Source organism: Scyliorhinus canicula, chromosome 10, assembly GCF_902713615.1.
Source record: "Scyliorhinus canicula chromosome 10, sScyCan1.1, whole genome shotgun sequence".
Lineage (NCBI taxonomy): Eukaryota > Metazoa > Chordata > Chondrichthyes > Carcharhiniformes > Scyliorhinidae > Scyliorhinus > Scyliorhinus canicula.
The window spans coordinates 38,197,446-38,214,942 of NC_052155.1; the positions used below are offsets into that span (position 1 = coordinate 38,197,446).

The window sequence follows — 17,497 nt, forward strand, 5'->3', positions numbered from 1 at the left end:
ACTCTGACTTGAGGATAAGATTAAAAGTACGGTGCCGCAGTGGGTTAGTCCTGCTGCCTCACGTCGACGAGGTCCCAGGTTCGATCCCGGCTCTGGGTCCCTGTCCGTGTGAGGTTTGCACATTCTCCCGTGTTTGCGTGTGTTTTGCCCCCACAGCCCAAAGATGTGCAGGTTAGGTAAATTGGCCACACTAAATTGCCCCTTAATTGGAAAAATGAATTGGGTATTCTAAATTTATTTTAAAAAGATTAAATGAGAATGGAACTGAGATCTCATAATCCCAAATGGGCAAGTGAAATGTATAGGCCTACATTCCAGAGGATTCGAAATGATGGGCATGGTTGAACAACCTCCTCTCACCTGACTTGGTGATGCAACAAGGCCGTTAAATCCCGCAAGATTTGTGACGCTTGGAACAACTCGCGAGATCTAGCAAAATGTTGTGATCTGGATGTCTCCTTCGTTGGACAATATCCTGATTAGCATATTTAATTAAATGTGTCATTAGCCTCATTGAAATATGCCGGCGCCGGATTCTCCCGCTGCCCGGGAACGAACGCCTGCCTTTTGAGAACTCATCATGGTACCGTTTAGCACTGGTCCACATAAATATGGATCAGACATAAAAGCACATGGGGAAGCGGGGGGTTCTTAGACCATCGGAGGCCCCCGGGTGGATGGGCTCTGGGCAGAGTGGCACTCCCGTTGTTACCCAGGCATCCTGGCAGTATCACCTGAGCACCCTGGCAGTGTCACCCTGGTACTGCAATGGTGCCCAGGTGGTGCTGCCAGGTTGGCACCTGAGCACTTCCAGGGTACCAGATTGGCAGGTCCAAGGTGCCCAGGTGCCAGGTTGCCCAGGCCAGGGCGCTCTGCCCTTAAGAAGGGGGTTGAGGAGGCCAGGCTTGAGGCCCCCTCGGAGGTAAGGCCGTGGCCAAGAGATTGGGGTGGCATTTAAAAATGGCCAGTCAGTGCAGGAAGTGAGGCAGGTACGGCCTCAGTGGGGGATTCTGTTACACTAAGAACCACCCTGCCGTTTGTGCCCAAAACGGGACTCTTTTTTGGGCATTATATCACGCCAAATGCTGATGTTATATTAGTAGATTAACATTTTCAGGATATGGGCAGCTAGCCCTTGTTTAACAATGCTAATGTATCCCAAAAAAAACTGCAGGCTAAACAAAATGTCCTGAACTAAAATCATTTTTCTGTAAAAAAAAAACATGTAATAAGGGTGAATTATATTCCTGATTTGTCAGTTTTACATTTTAAAATCCAATTGGCTGCCTTGAACCTAACTGGCCCAAAAGTCCTCTTACTAATTCTTAATAGCTGACTAACTATTTCTACTTACCTTCTCTCCACTTCCCACTCGCTACCTCTCCCAATCCACCCGCTCCTGGCCTCTCCCTCTCACCGTTCCACTGTCCCTGATTGTCCCACTCACTACCGCTCCCACTTGCTGCTTCCTTCCCTCCTGTGACCCTCCTGTTCCACACTTCCCCTCACCCTCCTGTTCCCTTTTGCTCACAGCTCCCCTCATCTTAGCCCGCGCTGTGAGGTTGACAAGTGGAAGGGTTGGAGAGGGAATGTAGACAAGCAAGAGGGCCAGTGAATGGAACTGACGGTGAGTGAGAGGTTCAGCACACAGAAGGTCGGCGAGCGGGAGAGGCGGTGAGCAGAGCCAGAGGATCAGTGAGCAGGAGGGTCAGGGAGGAATGTCAGTTTCCTTTAAAAAAATATCACTGAGCCAGATCTTAACTGTGCTAAAACGAAAAGGAAAGTGGCGCTATTTGGGGAACTCCTCCAATTTACAAACTGCACTAAAACAAAAACTCGTTATTAGAACGCTCTTTAAACAGGGATAGAGGCCTGATTCAACCACCGCATTGTGCCTGGCGTGGAGCCGGGTGTGTCAGGTGGATACTGGCAGAATCTCAAACTTGTTATGTCCGGCATGATTTGAATCACATGGCTTGATCCGGATAATGATATATCAATGAACAATTCGGCTGATTTAAATATCCAGACGGCGTATTCACCCAGGAGTCGATGACTGTGCCTATGAGGCCTCAATTGAGCACCATATAGTACTGGTTTCCACAATCGTGGCACCTCAGGGTCTCAATGGCCATTAGATGGTCGGGGACAGGGCAGGGTAGTATCCTGGCACCCTGGCACCTTGGCACTGCCAGCCTGGCCCCCTGCAGTGCCACCTGGGCGCCCTGGAAGTGCCAACCTGCCCGAGTGCAGGTGGGCACTGCCAAGGGCAGGAGTCTGAGGGGAGGTTTGAGGGGGCTGAGGGAAGGCTAGGGGCATGGAGAGAGGTCCTGAAAACCAGATGTCCTGAAAGGCCGGGTGTAGAGAGTGGGCAGTCTTTCAAAATGGCGACCCAATCTGTGAGGAGTCGGCCCTGCTAGCGAGCTCGGCTCCCAAGTGCCAGAAAACTGTCAAAGTGTACCCTTGACGGCGAAAACATCCCAAGGCCCAAAAATACGGCTGAGTGCCGTTGAAAACTGGTGTCAATCTTGGCATTGCAGCCACTGAGAAGCACCTGCCAAATGCACGCGAAACCGGACTTTGAAATTTTTCTGGTGAATTGTACCCCAAATCTCTTTATCTGCTGTTCTAATGAAAGTGCCAACCTGTTTCAAGTAAATGTTTAACAATCTGTGCTGAAGTTTCTAGATAAAGGAATTTTACTTTAACACTGTAAGCATTATTGTGGTAAAAGTATTTAGTGCAATTGCCAAGCTTAAAATTCGAATGGTGTTGAAAATATAATCAGTTCACACTCCACCAACCAGGTCCCTAATACATACACAAGACACAAACCAGGTAATTAGATGCACATCAGTATACATGATTTTCTAGCGGATTATGTGAAGGTGATATCAATTAAATTAAGGTTACTCTGCAAGAAATAGCAAGGCTAATATTCCTGCTCCTCCTCCATGCAGAGGACTGGATTTGATAGTGCCATCTAACTGGGAGCAGAGAGAATCAATCTGTCTGCATGGCACAATTTCAAAACTTTCAGGTGACACAAAAAGTGGAAGTATTGTGTGGTGGACATTGATAGGCTTCAGGACAACATAGACAGGTCGGTGGAATGGGTGGACTCAAGGCAGATAGAATTTAATGTAGAGAGTATGAAGTGACACACTTTAGTAGAAGAATGAGGAAAAGTACTGTCAAATAATGGGTGCGATTCTGCAGTAGACACAAAGAAGGAGCATAGGGATTTGGGGTAAATTACACAAATTGCTGAAGGTGGTGTCATGATATGCAAACATTCAACCAATGAACACTCAGAATAGGACACAACCAATGGGCAATCAGGACACTCAGAGGTGGCATCACCACATGGGGGCATGACATAAGCAGTATTAAAGGCATGAGAAAGATGTGGATACGTCAGAGAGGGTGCAGAAAAAATTGAAAAGAATGGTCTCTGGGATGAGACTTTGGTTACGTGAATAGATTGGAGGAGCTGGAACTGTTTTCGTCCAAAGGTTAAACGGAAGGTTAAACGGAGGGTGTCTGGACGGGGGAGATTGGGCGAGACCGCTTCCATTGGTGGAATGATGATGAAGCAGGGGGTATGTATTTAGGGTCATTGGCAAAAGCAGGAATAGCAACAAGAGGAAAACTTTTTTTTTCCGCAGAGTGGTTAGGGTCAGGAATGCATTGCCTGAGACTGTGGTGGAGGGAGATTGAATTCTGGCGTCTCGCAAGAGAATTGGATCGCTTTATTGCAAAGTGAAAACCACACATTGCAGGACTACAGGAACAAATGGAGCTCATGTTACAACAGTGACTACACTTCAAAAAGTTTTTAATTGACTGTAAAGCACTTTGAGACATCTGGCGGTCATGAAGGATGCTAGATAAATGCAAGTCTGTTTTGTAAAAGTGATTCTTGGCTCCAAACTCTATTCCCTCTTATGATGGTAATCCGAAGCCGGAGAGGGCCAATTACTCACCTCGGGCATTGTTTTGCCTCATTCATGTCTTAATATAACTCTATAGTTGTAGAAAATGATCAGGTATTAAGTGAATCTTTTTGTCTGCCTGCAGAAGAAGTGCAGCTCCAAAGATAATTAGCACAATATAATTGGTGATTAGTGTAACAAGACAGAAACTTAAAAGAGCATTGACATAAGAAAGGGCTACGGAGCACTTTCATTGCAATATTAGAAATTCTCTCCTATTCACTGCTTCCTTGTGGGACGGGAAACCACCAATCAGCTCTCAAAAGGGAAAGCAGCATCATCTGGGATAATGGCAACTTTACTTACAGGTAAATATCCCTTATCTTAGCTGAAATTTTAAAGAGCAGGGTTTCAGTAAGTTTCAAAGAGCATGAAAGATATTGATAGTTTGTGAGTGTCAGCCATTTGGTCAAAAAGAATAAATCCTGACATTTACTAATCATTAATTATGCTGTTTTTAAAAACCCTTGGAGGTCTGATGTGTGTTCTTCTGTAGACAGTTACCTAGCTAGATTGGAGAAGCCAAGGGGCCAGTTTAGCTAAGTTGACTGGACAGCTGGTTTGTAATGCAGAGAGAGGCCAGCCGTGGGTTCAATTCTCGTACCAGCTGAGGTTATTCATGAAGGCTCTCCTTCTCAGCTTTGGTGTGGTGATCCTCAGGTTAAATCACCATCAGTCAGCTCTCAAAAGGGAAAGCAACCCTCGGGTGTCATCGCGGAATTTGGAGACCTAATTTACTGAGATCTTAGTACTACTGAGGCAAAGAAGATGTTTGAGTGATGTCCTAAATTCATGAGCGGGCTCCGACAGAGCAAACAAAGAGAAACTGTTTAGAGGATGCAGGAAGAACAGCACATGGGTGTGGTATATGTGCATAAAGCATTGAAGGTGGTAGGACAAGCTGTGAGAGCCGTTATAGAGCATACGGCATCATGAGCTTTATCAATATAGCATAGCGTATAAAGGAAGGAAATTACATTTAACCTGTATAAAACTGGAACTACAACAGACCATTGCAAACAGTTCAGGCACAAAACGTTAGGAAGGAAGGATGGTGGATATGAGAGGGTGCAGAAAAGGTTCGCAAGAATGGTTCCAAGGATGAGGATACATAGATAGATTAGAGATTCTCCAACCGATCTCCTTAGAGAAGAGAAGGTTGAGAGGAGATTTGATACAAGTATTCAGAATCATGAGGGGTCTCGACAGAGAAAACGAGGAAAAGCTCTTCCATTGGTAAAAAAAAATGAGAAACTGAACGCACAGATTTAAGGTAATTGGCAAAAGGAAATTGAAGACATGTTTTTTCATGTAGTGAATCTAGAATGATCTAGAATGCACGGAGTATGCGATGGAGGTAGCTTCCATTGAGCTTTCAAAATTGATTTAATTATTATCTGCAAAGGAAAGGAAATGCAGGTCAGTGGGGAATAGGTAGTGGAGTGGCACGAGAAGGCTTGCTCCTTCAAAGGACCAGCACAGACATGAAAAGCTTAATGACCTTTTTCTGTGATGTATCCATTCTGCAATTCTAGTTTCCAATACATAAAGTGCTGATATCTAAAGGACAAAGGTTTAAGGTGATGGACAAAATAACAAAGGTGATATGACATAAAACTTATTTATGGAATGAATATGTAGAATTCAGAATGAACCAGGTGTTGGGTATTTTGAATGAAGTGTCTGATGGGGTGGTGGGTATTTTCATTGTAGTGTCTGATGGGGTGGTGGATATTTTGAATGAAGTGTCTGATGGGGTGGTGGATATTTTGAATGAAGTGTCTGATGGGGTGGTGGATATTTTGAATGAAGTGTCTGATGGGGTGGTGGGTATTTTCATTGTAGTGTCTGATGGGGTGGTGGGTATTTTCATTGTAGTGTCTGATGGGGTGGTGGGTATTTTCATTGTAGTGTCTGATGGGGTGGTGGATATTTTGAATGAAGTGTCTGATGGGGTGGTGGATATTTTGAATGAAGTTTCGGATGGGGTGGTGGATATTTTGAACTAAGAGTTGGATGGGTGATGAATACAATTTGATAGTAGCCTTCAAAAGACAATTGGATAGCTACTTGAAAAAAAACTGCAAGGAGATTAGAAAAGGACAGGGAGTGCAATTAACTGGATTACATTTCAAAAGAGCTGGCACAGACTTTATGGGATGAAGAGCTGGGCAATATAGCATGGCCAGTCCACCTAACCTGCACACCTATGAACTGTGGAAGGAAACCCACACAGACACGGGGAGATTGTGCAAACTCCCCACAGACAGTCACCCAAGGCCAGAATTGAACTAACCACTGTGCCACCATGTATCTTCTCTTGTATCTTCTATGATTCTAGAAGTGTGGAACTCTCACAAAAGGCTGCAGCTGCGAGATCAATTAAGAATTCTAAAACAGGGACCATTAGATTTTTTTTGCTGGATAAGGTATGCTGTTTTTGGTCCACAATGTGTGGAGAAAGCCTCAGTGTAACTTTTTTTACATTACAACAGTGACTACTCTTCAAAAATACATAATTGGTTGCAAAGAGCTTTGGGATGTAGTGGGGTTGTGAAGGATGCTGAGTAAATGCAACTTCCTTCCTCTGACCTAAAACTAAACCCAAGTGGGAGCTGACAAGAAGTTTGAATAGTTTTTCTTGGCATTCCATCAGGAATCTTCCAGGTTTGATCACTAGCTAGACTAGGTAAGCTAATAATAATCTTTATTATTGTCACAAGTAGGCTACATTAACATGCAATGAAGTTACTGTGAAAATCCCCCCGTCACCACATTCCGGCGCCTGTTCAGGTACATGGAGGGAGAATTCAAAATGTCCAAATCACCTAACAACACATCTTTCAGGACTAGCGGGTGGAAACCGGAGCACGCGGAGGAAACCCACACAGACAAGAGGAGAATGTGTAGACTCTGCACAGACAGTTACCCAGCCGGGAATCGAACCTGTGACCCTTGCACTGTTGAGCCACGGTGCTAACCAGTGTGCTACCATGCTAGACTTGTCTAAGTTAGAGCAGCACAAGAGATGTAATTAACTGATAGTTGTGCTGACTTAACTGATCTGAGCAAAGACATTGTATTGATATCTCCGGTAAAAATATCCAGGCAATGCTAAATGCAAAATAATCCTCACTATATGGACAATATGTTCTCTAACAGCATACCCATTCTGTCACCTCTAGAATTTCCAAAATCAGAACTTGAAACAAAGGCAATGTAATAATTGTGGTGGACTTTAATCTTAATATAGACTGAATTGACAAAGGTGGTCTGGAAGTTGAGTGTGTAGAATGCTGTTGTGATAGTTTCCTTGCATCAATAGTGTGGAACCAAGGAATAAAACCATTTTTGATCCAGCTTATTAAAGGAGGCACAATTACTGATAGAAGGACATAAGAAAATCGTGATGTGGAGATGCCGGCGTTGGACTGGGGTGAGCAAGTAAGAAGTCTTACAACACCAGGTTAAAGTCCAACAGGTTGTTCAAACACGAGCTTTCGGAGCACGGCTCCGATCATCACTCGCAATCACAAGGCAGCCTCAAACGTCACCCAAGCACAACGCAACGCCATCCGCACTCTCAAGACCAACCGCAACATCGTCATCAAACCAGCAGACAAAGGAGGGGCCACAGTCATACTGAACAGATCAGACTACTGCAAAGAAGTATACCGACAACTCGACAACCAGGAACACTACAGGCAGTTACCCGCAGATCCAACCAAGGAACACATCCGCCAACTCAGCAGACTGATCAAGACCTTAGATCCAGACCTTCAGAACACCCTACGTGCTCTCATCCCACATAATCCCCGCATTGGAGATCTCTACTGCCTCCCGAAAATACACAAGGCCAACACACCAGGCCGTCCTATCGTTTCAGGCAATGGGACCCTGTGTGAGAACCTCTCTGGCCAAACATCGAGGGCATCTTGAAACCCATCGTACAAGGTACACCCAGCTTCTGTCGGCGACACGACGGACTTCCTACAGAAACTCAGCACCATGGACCAGTTGAACCAGGAACATTCCTCGTCACAATGGATGTCTCGGCACTCTACACCAGCATCCCCCATGACGACGGCATTGCTGCAACAGCCCAGTCCTCAACACCGACAACTGCCAATCTCCAGACGCAATTCTGCAACTCATCCGTTTCATTCTAGACCACAACGTCTTCACCTTCGACAACAAATTCTTCATCCAGACGCACGGAACAGCCATGGGGACCAAATTTGCACCTCAATATGCCAACATCTTCATGCACAAGTTTGAACAGGACTTCCTCACCACACAGGGACTTTCAACCGATGCTATACACCAGATACATCGATGACATTTTTTTCCTTTGGACCCACGGCGAGACATCACTGAAACGACTACACGATGACATCAATAAGTTCCATCCCACCATCAAACTCACCATGGACTATTCTCCAAATTCAGTTCCATTCTTGGACACACTCGTCTCCATCAAGGACGGTCACCTCAGCACCTCGCTTTACCGCAAGCCCACAGATAATCTCACGATGCTCCACTTCTCCAGCTTTCACACCCGAAACACATTAAAGAAGCCATCCCCTATGGACAAGCCCTCCGTATACACAGGATCTGCTCAGACAAGGAGGAGCGCAACAGACACCTACAGATGCTGAAAGATGCCCTCGTACGAACGGGATATGGCGCTCGACTCATTGATCGACAGTTCCACCGCGCCACAGCAAAAAAACCGCACCGACCTCCTCAGAAGACAAACACTGGACACCACTGACAGAGTACCCTTCGTCGTCCAGTACTTTCCTGGGGCGGAGAAACTACGACATCTTCTTCGCAGCCTCCAACACATCATCAGCGAGGATGGACATCTTGCCAAGGTCATCCCCACACCCCCACTACTGGCCTTCAAACAACCGCGCAACCTCAAACAACCATTGTTTGCAGCAAATTACCCAGCCTTCAGAACAGCAACCACAACACCACAAAACCCTGCCAGGGTAATCTCTGCAAGACATGCCAGATCATCGACATGGACACCACCATTACACGTGGAAACACCACCCACCAGGTACGCGGCGCATACTCGTGCGACTCGACCAATGTAGTCTACCTCATACGCTGCAGGAAAGGATGTCCCGAAGCGTGGTACATTGGCGAGACCATGCAGACACTGCGACAACGAATAAACGGGCATCGTGCGACTATCAACAGGCAGGACTGTTCCCTTCCAGTTGGGGAACACTTCAGGCAGTCAAGGACATTCAGCCTCTGATCTCCGGGTCAGCATTCTACAAGGAGGCCTTCAGGAGACGCGACAACGCAAAATTGCTGAGCAAAACTTATAGCTAAGTTCCGCACAGCATGAATGCGGACTCAACCGGGATCTGGGATTCATGTCGCATTACATTCGGGCCCCCACCAACAAGCCTGGACTTGCAGAGGCCTACCGACTGAACTGGCTTGGGACAATTCACCACCTCTTTAACCTGGAGTTACCTCTCTCTCTGCATCTTTGATGATTTGATTGCCTGCAGGTGCTCGCATTCCGGGGCATCTCTGACTGTGTCTATATAAACATTTCTGGAACAAGCCTTTCCATTCACCTGAAGAAGGAGCCGTGCTCCGAAAGCTCGTGTTTGAAACAAACCTTTTGGACTTTAACCTGGTGTTGTAAGACTTCTTACCATAAGAAAATCGAGCATGGGTAGACTGTATAAGGCTTTGCATTCAATGCAATCATGGCTGATCTTTGACTCCAACTTCACTATCCTGCCCGCCCCTCCATATTCCTCGACCGATAGACCAAAAGTCTGTTTACTTCAGCCTTAATTATATTCAAATGACGGTAGAGGTTTGGACCTCTCTCCCACAAACGGCAGCTGAAGCTAGAACAGTCGTCAACTTTAAATCTGAGATAGGTAGATTTTTGTTAAGCAAAGATATTAAGGGATATGGGCCAAAGGCAGGTATGTGGAGTTAGGACACAGATTAGCCATGATGTCATTGAACGGTGCGATCGGCTTGAGGGGCTGAATGGCTTACTCCTGTTCTTATGTTCCTAGAATCCACACGCCTCTGCAGTAGAGGATTCCAAACATTCACAAACCTTCGGAGTCTCAGACAGAAGAAGAGCACTCACCAGATACTGGAGGTAAAACAAAAATAAAAAGCAACATTTCCTTCCACCTATGCAGTGAATTACCAATTCACTAAATCCCCAACGGAACACATTGAGCACTCTGTTATATAAATATATATATAAATGATTTAGAGGAAAATGTAACTGGTCTGATTAGTAAGTTTGGACTGTAGTAAGACGAGGACTGTCAGAGGATACAGGAGGATTTAGATCGTTTGGAGACTTGGGCGGAGAGATGGCAGATGGAGTTTAATCCGGACAAATGTGAGGTAATGCATTTTGGAAGGTCTAATACAGGTAGGGAATATACAAAGAACAAAGAAAAGTACAACCAGGGACACGCCCTTCGGTCCTCCAAACCTGCGTCGACCATGCTGCCCGTCTAAACTAAAATCTTCTACACTTCAGGGGTCCGTATCTCTCTATTCCCATCCTATTCAGGTATTTGTCAAAATGCCCCTTAAAATCCCTGCGGAACACCACTAGTCACAGCCCTCCAATCAGAGAAGCACCCTTCCATTACTACTCTCTGCCTTCTATGACCTAGTTAGATCGTTTGAAGACTTGGGCGGTGAAATGGCAGATGGAGCTTAATCCGGACAAATGTGAGGTAATGCATTTTGGAAGGTTTAATACAGGTAGGGGGAATATACAGTGAATGGTACAACTCTCAAGAGTATTGACAGTTAGAGAGATCTAGGGGCGCGATTCTCTGCCCCCCACGACGGGTCGGAGAATAGCGGGAGGGCCTTCCCGACATTTTTCCCGCCCTCCCGCTATTCTCCCCCCCCCCCCCCCCCCGCCCAACTCCCGACACGAATCGCTGCCGCTGTTTTTTTACGGCCGGCAGCGATTCACAGCTGATAGATGGGCCGAAGTCCCAGCCCTTTACGCTGTTTTTACGAACGGCAAACACACCTGGTCTGGCCGTTCGTAAAAACGGCGGGAACAACTCGCTTTTTATAACCATGGCACCGATTGGCACGGCAGTACCACGGCCGTGCCAAGGGTGCCATGGGCCCGCGATCGGTGGGCACCGATCGCGGGCAGCGGGCCCGAAATTCGTTAAGCCCGTGATGCCGGAGCTTACGGCGTCGGGCTGCTAGCCCCGACCGGGACCAGAATCGGTTCCCGGTCGGGAAGGGGCGCGCTGGCGTCAAACCCGCCCGGGTTTGACGCCAGCCTTACGATTTCTCCCGTTTTGGGAGAATCGCGCCCTTGGTGTACAGGTCCACAGGTCACTGAAAGGGGCAACACAGGTGGAGAAGGTAGTCAAGAAGGCATATGGCATGCTTGCCTTCATTGGCCGGGGCATTGAGTATAAGAATTGGCAAGTCATGTTGCAGCTGTATAGAACCTTAGTTAGGCCACTCTTGGAGAATAGTGTTCAATTCTGGTCGCCACACTACCAGAAGGATGTGGAGGCTTCAGAGAGGGTACAGAAGAGATTTACCAGGATGTTGCCTGGTATGGAGGGCATTAGTTATGATGTAAGATTGAATAAACTTGGTTTGTTCTCACTGGAACGACGGAGGTTGAGGGGCAACCTGATAGAGGTCTACAAAATTATGAGGGGCATTGATAGAGTGGATAGTCAGAGACTTTTTCCCAGGGTACAGGGGTCAATTACTAGGGGGCATAGGTTTAAGATGCGAGGGGCAAGGTTTAGAGGAGATGTACGAGGCAAGGTTTTTACACAGAGGGTAGTGGGTGCCTGGAACACGTTGCCCGAGGAGCTGGTGGAAGCAGGGATGATAGTGATGTTTAAGGGACATCTTGACAAATACATGAATAGGATGGGAATAGAGGGATCCTGAACCCGGAAGTGTAGAAGATTTTAGCTTAGACGGGCAGCATGGTCAGCATAGGCTTGGAGGGCCGAAGGGCCTGTTCCTGTGCTGTACTTTTCTTTGTTCCTGGTTCACTCTCAGTTCCCTACTCCCCATCTCATAGCAATCTCATAGTAAAAGATCCAGTGGAAAGAAGTAATCGCAACACACTCGAATTCTATACTGAGCTTGAAAGAGACGTACTCCAGTCCCAAACAAGAATCTTAAACTTAAAAAAGCCAATTACATAGATAGAATAAGTAGCGAGAATGTTTCTTCCTGTGGGAAGATACGAACTTGAGGCCATCAATACAAGAGGTTAAAAATTGGCAGATAGACTATGATGTGCAAAATGTGAATGCATCCACTTTGGCAGGAAGAACAGCAAAGCAGCATATTATTTAAATGAAGGATATTTGCAGGATTCTGGAGGTGCAAATGGTTCTGGGTGTGCTGGTACATGCATCAGGTAAGGTTAGTATGCATGTACAGCAAGTGGGGAGGCGAATGGAATGGTGTCATTTATTACAAAGGGGATGGAATATAAAATTAGGGAGGTTTTGCTACATTTGTCCAATTGGTGAGATTGCATCTAGAGACATGTATCGGTTTTGGTCTCATTACTCAAAAGATCTGTTCACTCAATTGATTTCTCGGGTGAAGGGGTTGCCATATAGGGATCGGTTCGGCCTGCATTCATTGGAATTTAAAACAATGAGAGGTGATCTTATTGAAACAGATAAGATCCTGCGGGGACTTGACAGATTGGAGACTGAGAGGAATATTTCCCCTTGCGGGAGAGTAGGGAGCACAGTTTAAAATGGGTCACCGGTTTAAGGCAGAGATTAGGAGAATTAGTTTTTTCTCAGAGGGTCATTAGTTTGTGGAATTCTCTACCCAGAAAGCGGTGGAATTCCGGGTCACTGAATATTTTTAAGGCTGAGTTAGACAGATTTTTGATTGACAAGGGAGTCAAAGTTTACAGGGGTAGACAGGAAAGTGGAGTTGAAACCACAATCAGGTGAGCCATGATCTTCTCAAATGGTGAAGCAGTCTCGAGGGGCTGAATGGCGTAGGCCTGCTCCTAATTTATTTTTCCATTTTTAAAAAATAAATTTAGAGTACCCAATTCATTTTCCAATTAAGGGGCAATTTAGCGTAGTCAATCCACCTAGCCTGCACACCTTTGGGTTGTGGGGCAAAATCCATGCAAACACGAGGAGAATGTGCAAACTCCACACGGACAGTAACCCAGAGCCGTGATCGAACCTGGGACCTCGGCACCGTGAGGTAGCAGGGCTAACCCACTGTGCCACCGTGCTGCCCTATTCGCTTGCCCATCTTGTTGTTTGGCATTACCATCGTGCTAAATGGAATAGATTCAGAACAGATCTCGCAAGTCAAGGCTGGGCATCCATGAGGCACTGTGGGCCATCAGCAGCTGCAAAATTGTAGTCAGCCACAATCTGTAACCTCATGGTCTGGCATAATCCCCCACACTACCATTACCATCAAGCCAAGGGATCAACTCTGGTTCAATTAAGAGTGCAGGAGAGCATGCCAGTAGCAACATCAGGCATACTGAAAAATGAGTTGTCAACCTGGTGAAGCTACAACACAGGACTAATAATAATAATATTTATTAGCATATCAAGGTTCCATCAATAGGGATTAGGGTGGTGGGGCTGGGTGGCTTCTGCCTGGAGCGGCGCAGCTTTATGCATCGCCGAGGTGGGAGAGATATAGTGCTGCCATTCTCACAGAGCACACAAGTTTGCATGATAGTTTGTGGAGCAATACGCCATGGCATGGCATCATGGAGGATCAATAATGGGTGAACAAAGTGCGATATACAATGCTGGCTTATCTATGCTAGTGCCTAGGTTCAACTGTGAAGACAAGGTGCCTACAGTTTCTGACTCTTCCTCACCCTGCCGCTGCATCTAGGGTATCCCCATGATCCACAGCTGAGGCTGAGGTGGCCTGCACTCTGTTTCCTGAGATGACCTTTGTGAGCGTCCCCTAGGGAGCCTGGACCTTGAATGGCCATACCTACTTTTGGCCTCCAAATGTGTTGCAGTACTGCCCTCATCGGTGTGCAGGGCTCTGTGAGAGGTGTCGCTCACAGGGAGGGGGGTGTCAGATGTGGTAGACATCCATAGGGTCTCCTGGGTGGAAGCCCGGGCTGCGCTCCTTATGATCCTCTTATCTTCAGGGGATAGAGGGGGAACTGGAGTGAGATCCAGAAGCCCTGCTGTCCCTGGTGCTGACACTCATGGATTCCAACAAGTGCCTGCACCATGCAGTTGAAGCCCTGCACCATGGAGCTCATGCCCACAGTCATGGGGGTCATTAGCTAACCATGGAATGGACATCTCCCGCCAAGGATTGTACGCACTGCGGAAAGGCCACCATTGTGGACGCCATCCTTGCTGCCTTGTTGCGTAGGATGATGGCACCATCTCCTCAGACAAAAGGCCTTGTAGTCTGAGGAAGGATGCAGTCATCCCTTCCTGATACTTACAACTCGGCCTTTGCAGCTCCAGGAGCTTTGGGAAGACCATACCCAGGGGCATGTCATCTGTCTGGAGCTGAGGAAAGTCCTGGGCTTCCTTCCTCTGCCTGCTGTGGATTTCCATCTGTGAGGACTCCGAAATCTGCTTACTAGCTATTCCCAGTGAGGTGTGAATATCTGTGCTGGTGAAGGGTGTGCGAGACAGCTGGTACTCCTCTTCAATGCTTGACTCCGAGATGTCTCCCTCGGAGCTCCTCCAGAAGGCACAAGGATGGTCTGGGCTGGTCGACTGAATGACCTGCAAGGGAGACGAGACGGCATTAGTGCATCACAGGGGCAGACTGATCAGAGAAAGTTAACTCACAAGAGGATGGCACCATAGCTATATGGGTTGAGAGTTCTCACTTTTGTCTCTTACCTCCATCTCACTCTCTGGGCATAGGCCGTCCTGCTCCTTGTCGGCCAGCTCAAGGACTCTCTCCTCAAAGCGGATTAGAGGCCTCAGCTCGGACATATCTCCAGCAGGCTGCGTCATGCTGGTTGAACTCAAGTTTGCCCTACAATGAGACAGATGGGGAGAGTGTAGGCGGGAGTCCTGCCAGGTCAGATGGTGGTGAAAGCTGGCATGTGTGGGAGATGAGCGGGAGTGGGGATGTGTGGATCAGATTATCTAATGGGGGGGACACAGGGAGTGGGATGGGGGAGGATGGAACCCCACTGCTGGAACCCTGGGAGGGAAATCATTGTGGAGGTATGATGGGTGTGTTCAAATGTTCAACGGGAGACACGAGGAGACAGAATTACCCTGGGTGCATGAAGAAGGTAATTCATCTTCCTTTGATGTTGTAGCCCCACCCGTTTATGAAGTGAGCTGACACTCACTATCGTGGCCACAGCCTCCCAGGCGGGGTTGGTAACCTTGTTGGATGTCTGGTCTATCGCAGGTACAGGATGTCACACCTCTGCTCGACACCATCGAGACGTTTGCGGAGGGCAACCTCCGTGAAACGTGATGCTTTCTTCCTGGCAGCCGTCTTCCCAACTGGACTTGGAACAAGTGCTGGGGACGGCTTAAAAGGAGCTCCCCACTATTGCGAGATGACGTTTCCCCCAGGGGGAGTGAATCAGAGGCAAATCATCACAAGCACGATGTGAAACATGTGGAAATGTTTTTTTAATGCAGGCTGAATATACGTTGATTATTCCCGTTGGCATTGATGGCGGGATTTTCGTCAGGATTACGGGACTGACATTTGAAAAAATATTGGAAAGTTTTGCCCCTTCGGGTTCTATTAGATTCTCCGCTCCTGCCCACCACCACACTTGCCAAGAGTGCAATTGGCGAATTCCGGCAGTAGAGTCAAAATTCAGGGGCAGGATTCTCCATCCCACCGGCACTGTTTTCCTGCGTGGTGCGCCTCCGCCGGCAGAGGGATCCTCCATTCCGGCAGCCGGCCAATGGGGCTTCCCATTGTGGCCATCCCACGCTGTCGGGAAATCCACTGGCTTGGGTGCGCTGCGGCGAAACGGAGGATCCCACCGACAGAGAATCCCATGGTTGATGTTTAATCTAATCCTCAGACAGTCAGTATTTGAGACCATCATCTGTACCTGCTGGTCTACAACAACCACCATTTCTTCTGCTCCTTTATGATCACTGTGCAGTTCAACACACTGGCCCGGTCTTTCCGCACCCTCCAATGTGTGTTTGGCAGTGGCGGAGGTGGAATCGGCCTGTCATTGGCCGACATTGGGGTCTTCTGGTCCCGCTGCTGTCAACGGGGTTTCCCGTTGTTCACGCCCTCCGCTGCTGGGGAACCCATAAGAAGTCTTACAACACCAGGTTAAAATCCAACGTGGGTTACTGTTGGAGGGGCCGAAGATCCCGCTGGCGGGAGCAGCCAAAAAATCCTGCCCCGTGTGTTTACTTGACTGTCCCAGTAGATCATCGGTTCAGCTTGTTTTGCTCCATGGTGGTTAGCTCAACTAAGTTGACACGTTTTTTCCCCTTCTGTCTTTTCTCACCTCCGCCATGATTTTTATGACACCCTCGGCCTTTTTAACAGTTTCCAGTTTCCGGGCTCCAGCCATCTTTTTTCCACTATGGATGTCCAATCCCCCACCACGAGGCCTGTCTGAGGGCTCTCTGCTTCTTCCCTGAACAGACCAGAACCCCATTCATCACCATCCTCCTGTGCTTGGCTGAAATTATTCTGGAATGAACAATTTCCCCTTTAACTCCACTCAGACAGCAACCCAGAGTAAAAATGGCTTATTGGAGGGGAAGCAACGGGATGAGAATGGATCCGGCTCAGATAAATTGGGAGCAAAGATTGGAAATCAAAACTGTACCTGAACATTGGGCTGCCTTTACAGTAGAGATAGTTTGGGTACAGTCAAGTACAGGGGCTGGTTTAGCTCACTCGGCTAAATCGCTGGCTTTTAAAGCAGACCAAGCAGGCCAGCAGCACTGTTCGATTCCCGTACCAGCCTCCCCGGACAGGCGCCGGAATGTGGCGACTAGGGGCTTTTCACAGTAACTTCATTGAAGCCTACTCGTGACAATAAGCGATTTTCATTTCATTTCAAGATATATTCCCACGGAGGGGAAAGATGGGGCAAATGAATCCCGACCTCTGGATAACGAAAGAGACGGAGAGCAAGATTGAGCAGAAAAAGTGTGCATATGACAGATGTCAGGTGAATAATATGTATTATTATTAATACACTTAAGAATCAGGTTCAATATAAAAGGTTTGGATGGAAATTAAGGAAACAAATAGAAACTGTGTGACTTTGCATGAGGAAAAGAAGACACCCCATTGATTTGCTAATATCACATTCCACGAGTTAAACTGACTTGATATACTATTAATATAATGTTATGTACATCGTTCTGGTAATAGTGCTTCAATTTGATATGAATTATATCCCATTAAAGTCATATGAATTTTATTAATTATATCTTCATATTATTTAAATTAAGTACTTGTCAAGCTATATTAATGAAATCTTCATT

The 17,497-nt window shown here is 47.0% G+C and overlaps 1 long non-coding RNA gene across 1 annotated transcript in view; it reads left to right on the forward strand.

The window, feature by feature from the left end:
* Positions 1 to 10,056: 10,056 nt before the first annotated feature.
* The window catches only part of LOC119972955, a 56,577-nt gene continuing 49,136 nt past the window's right edge, over positions 10,057 to 17,497 (forward strand). The window contains exon 1 of the long non-coding RNA XR_005462193.1: positions 10,057 to 10,146. This is a non-coding gene — a long non-coding RNA (uncharacterized LOC119972955). The remainder of the gene's footprint in view (positions 10,147 to 17,497) is intronic.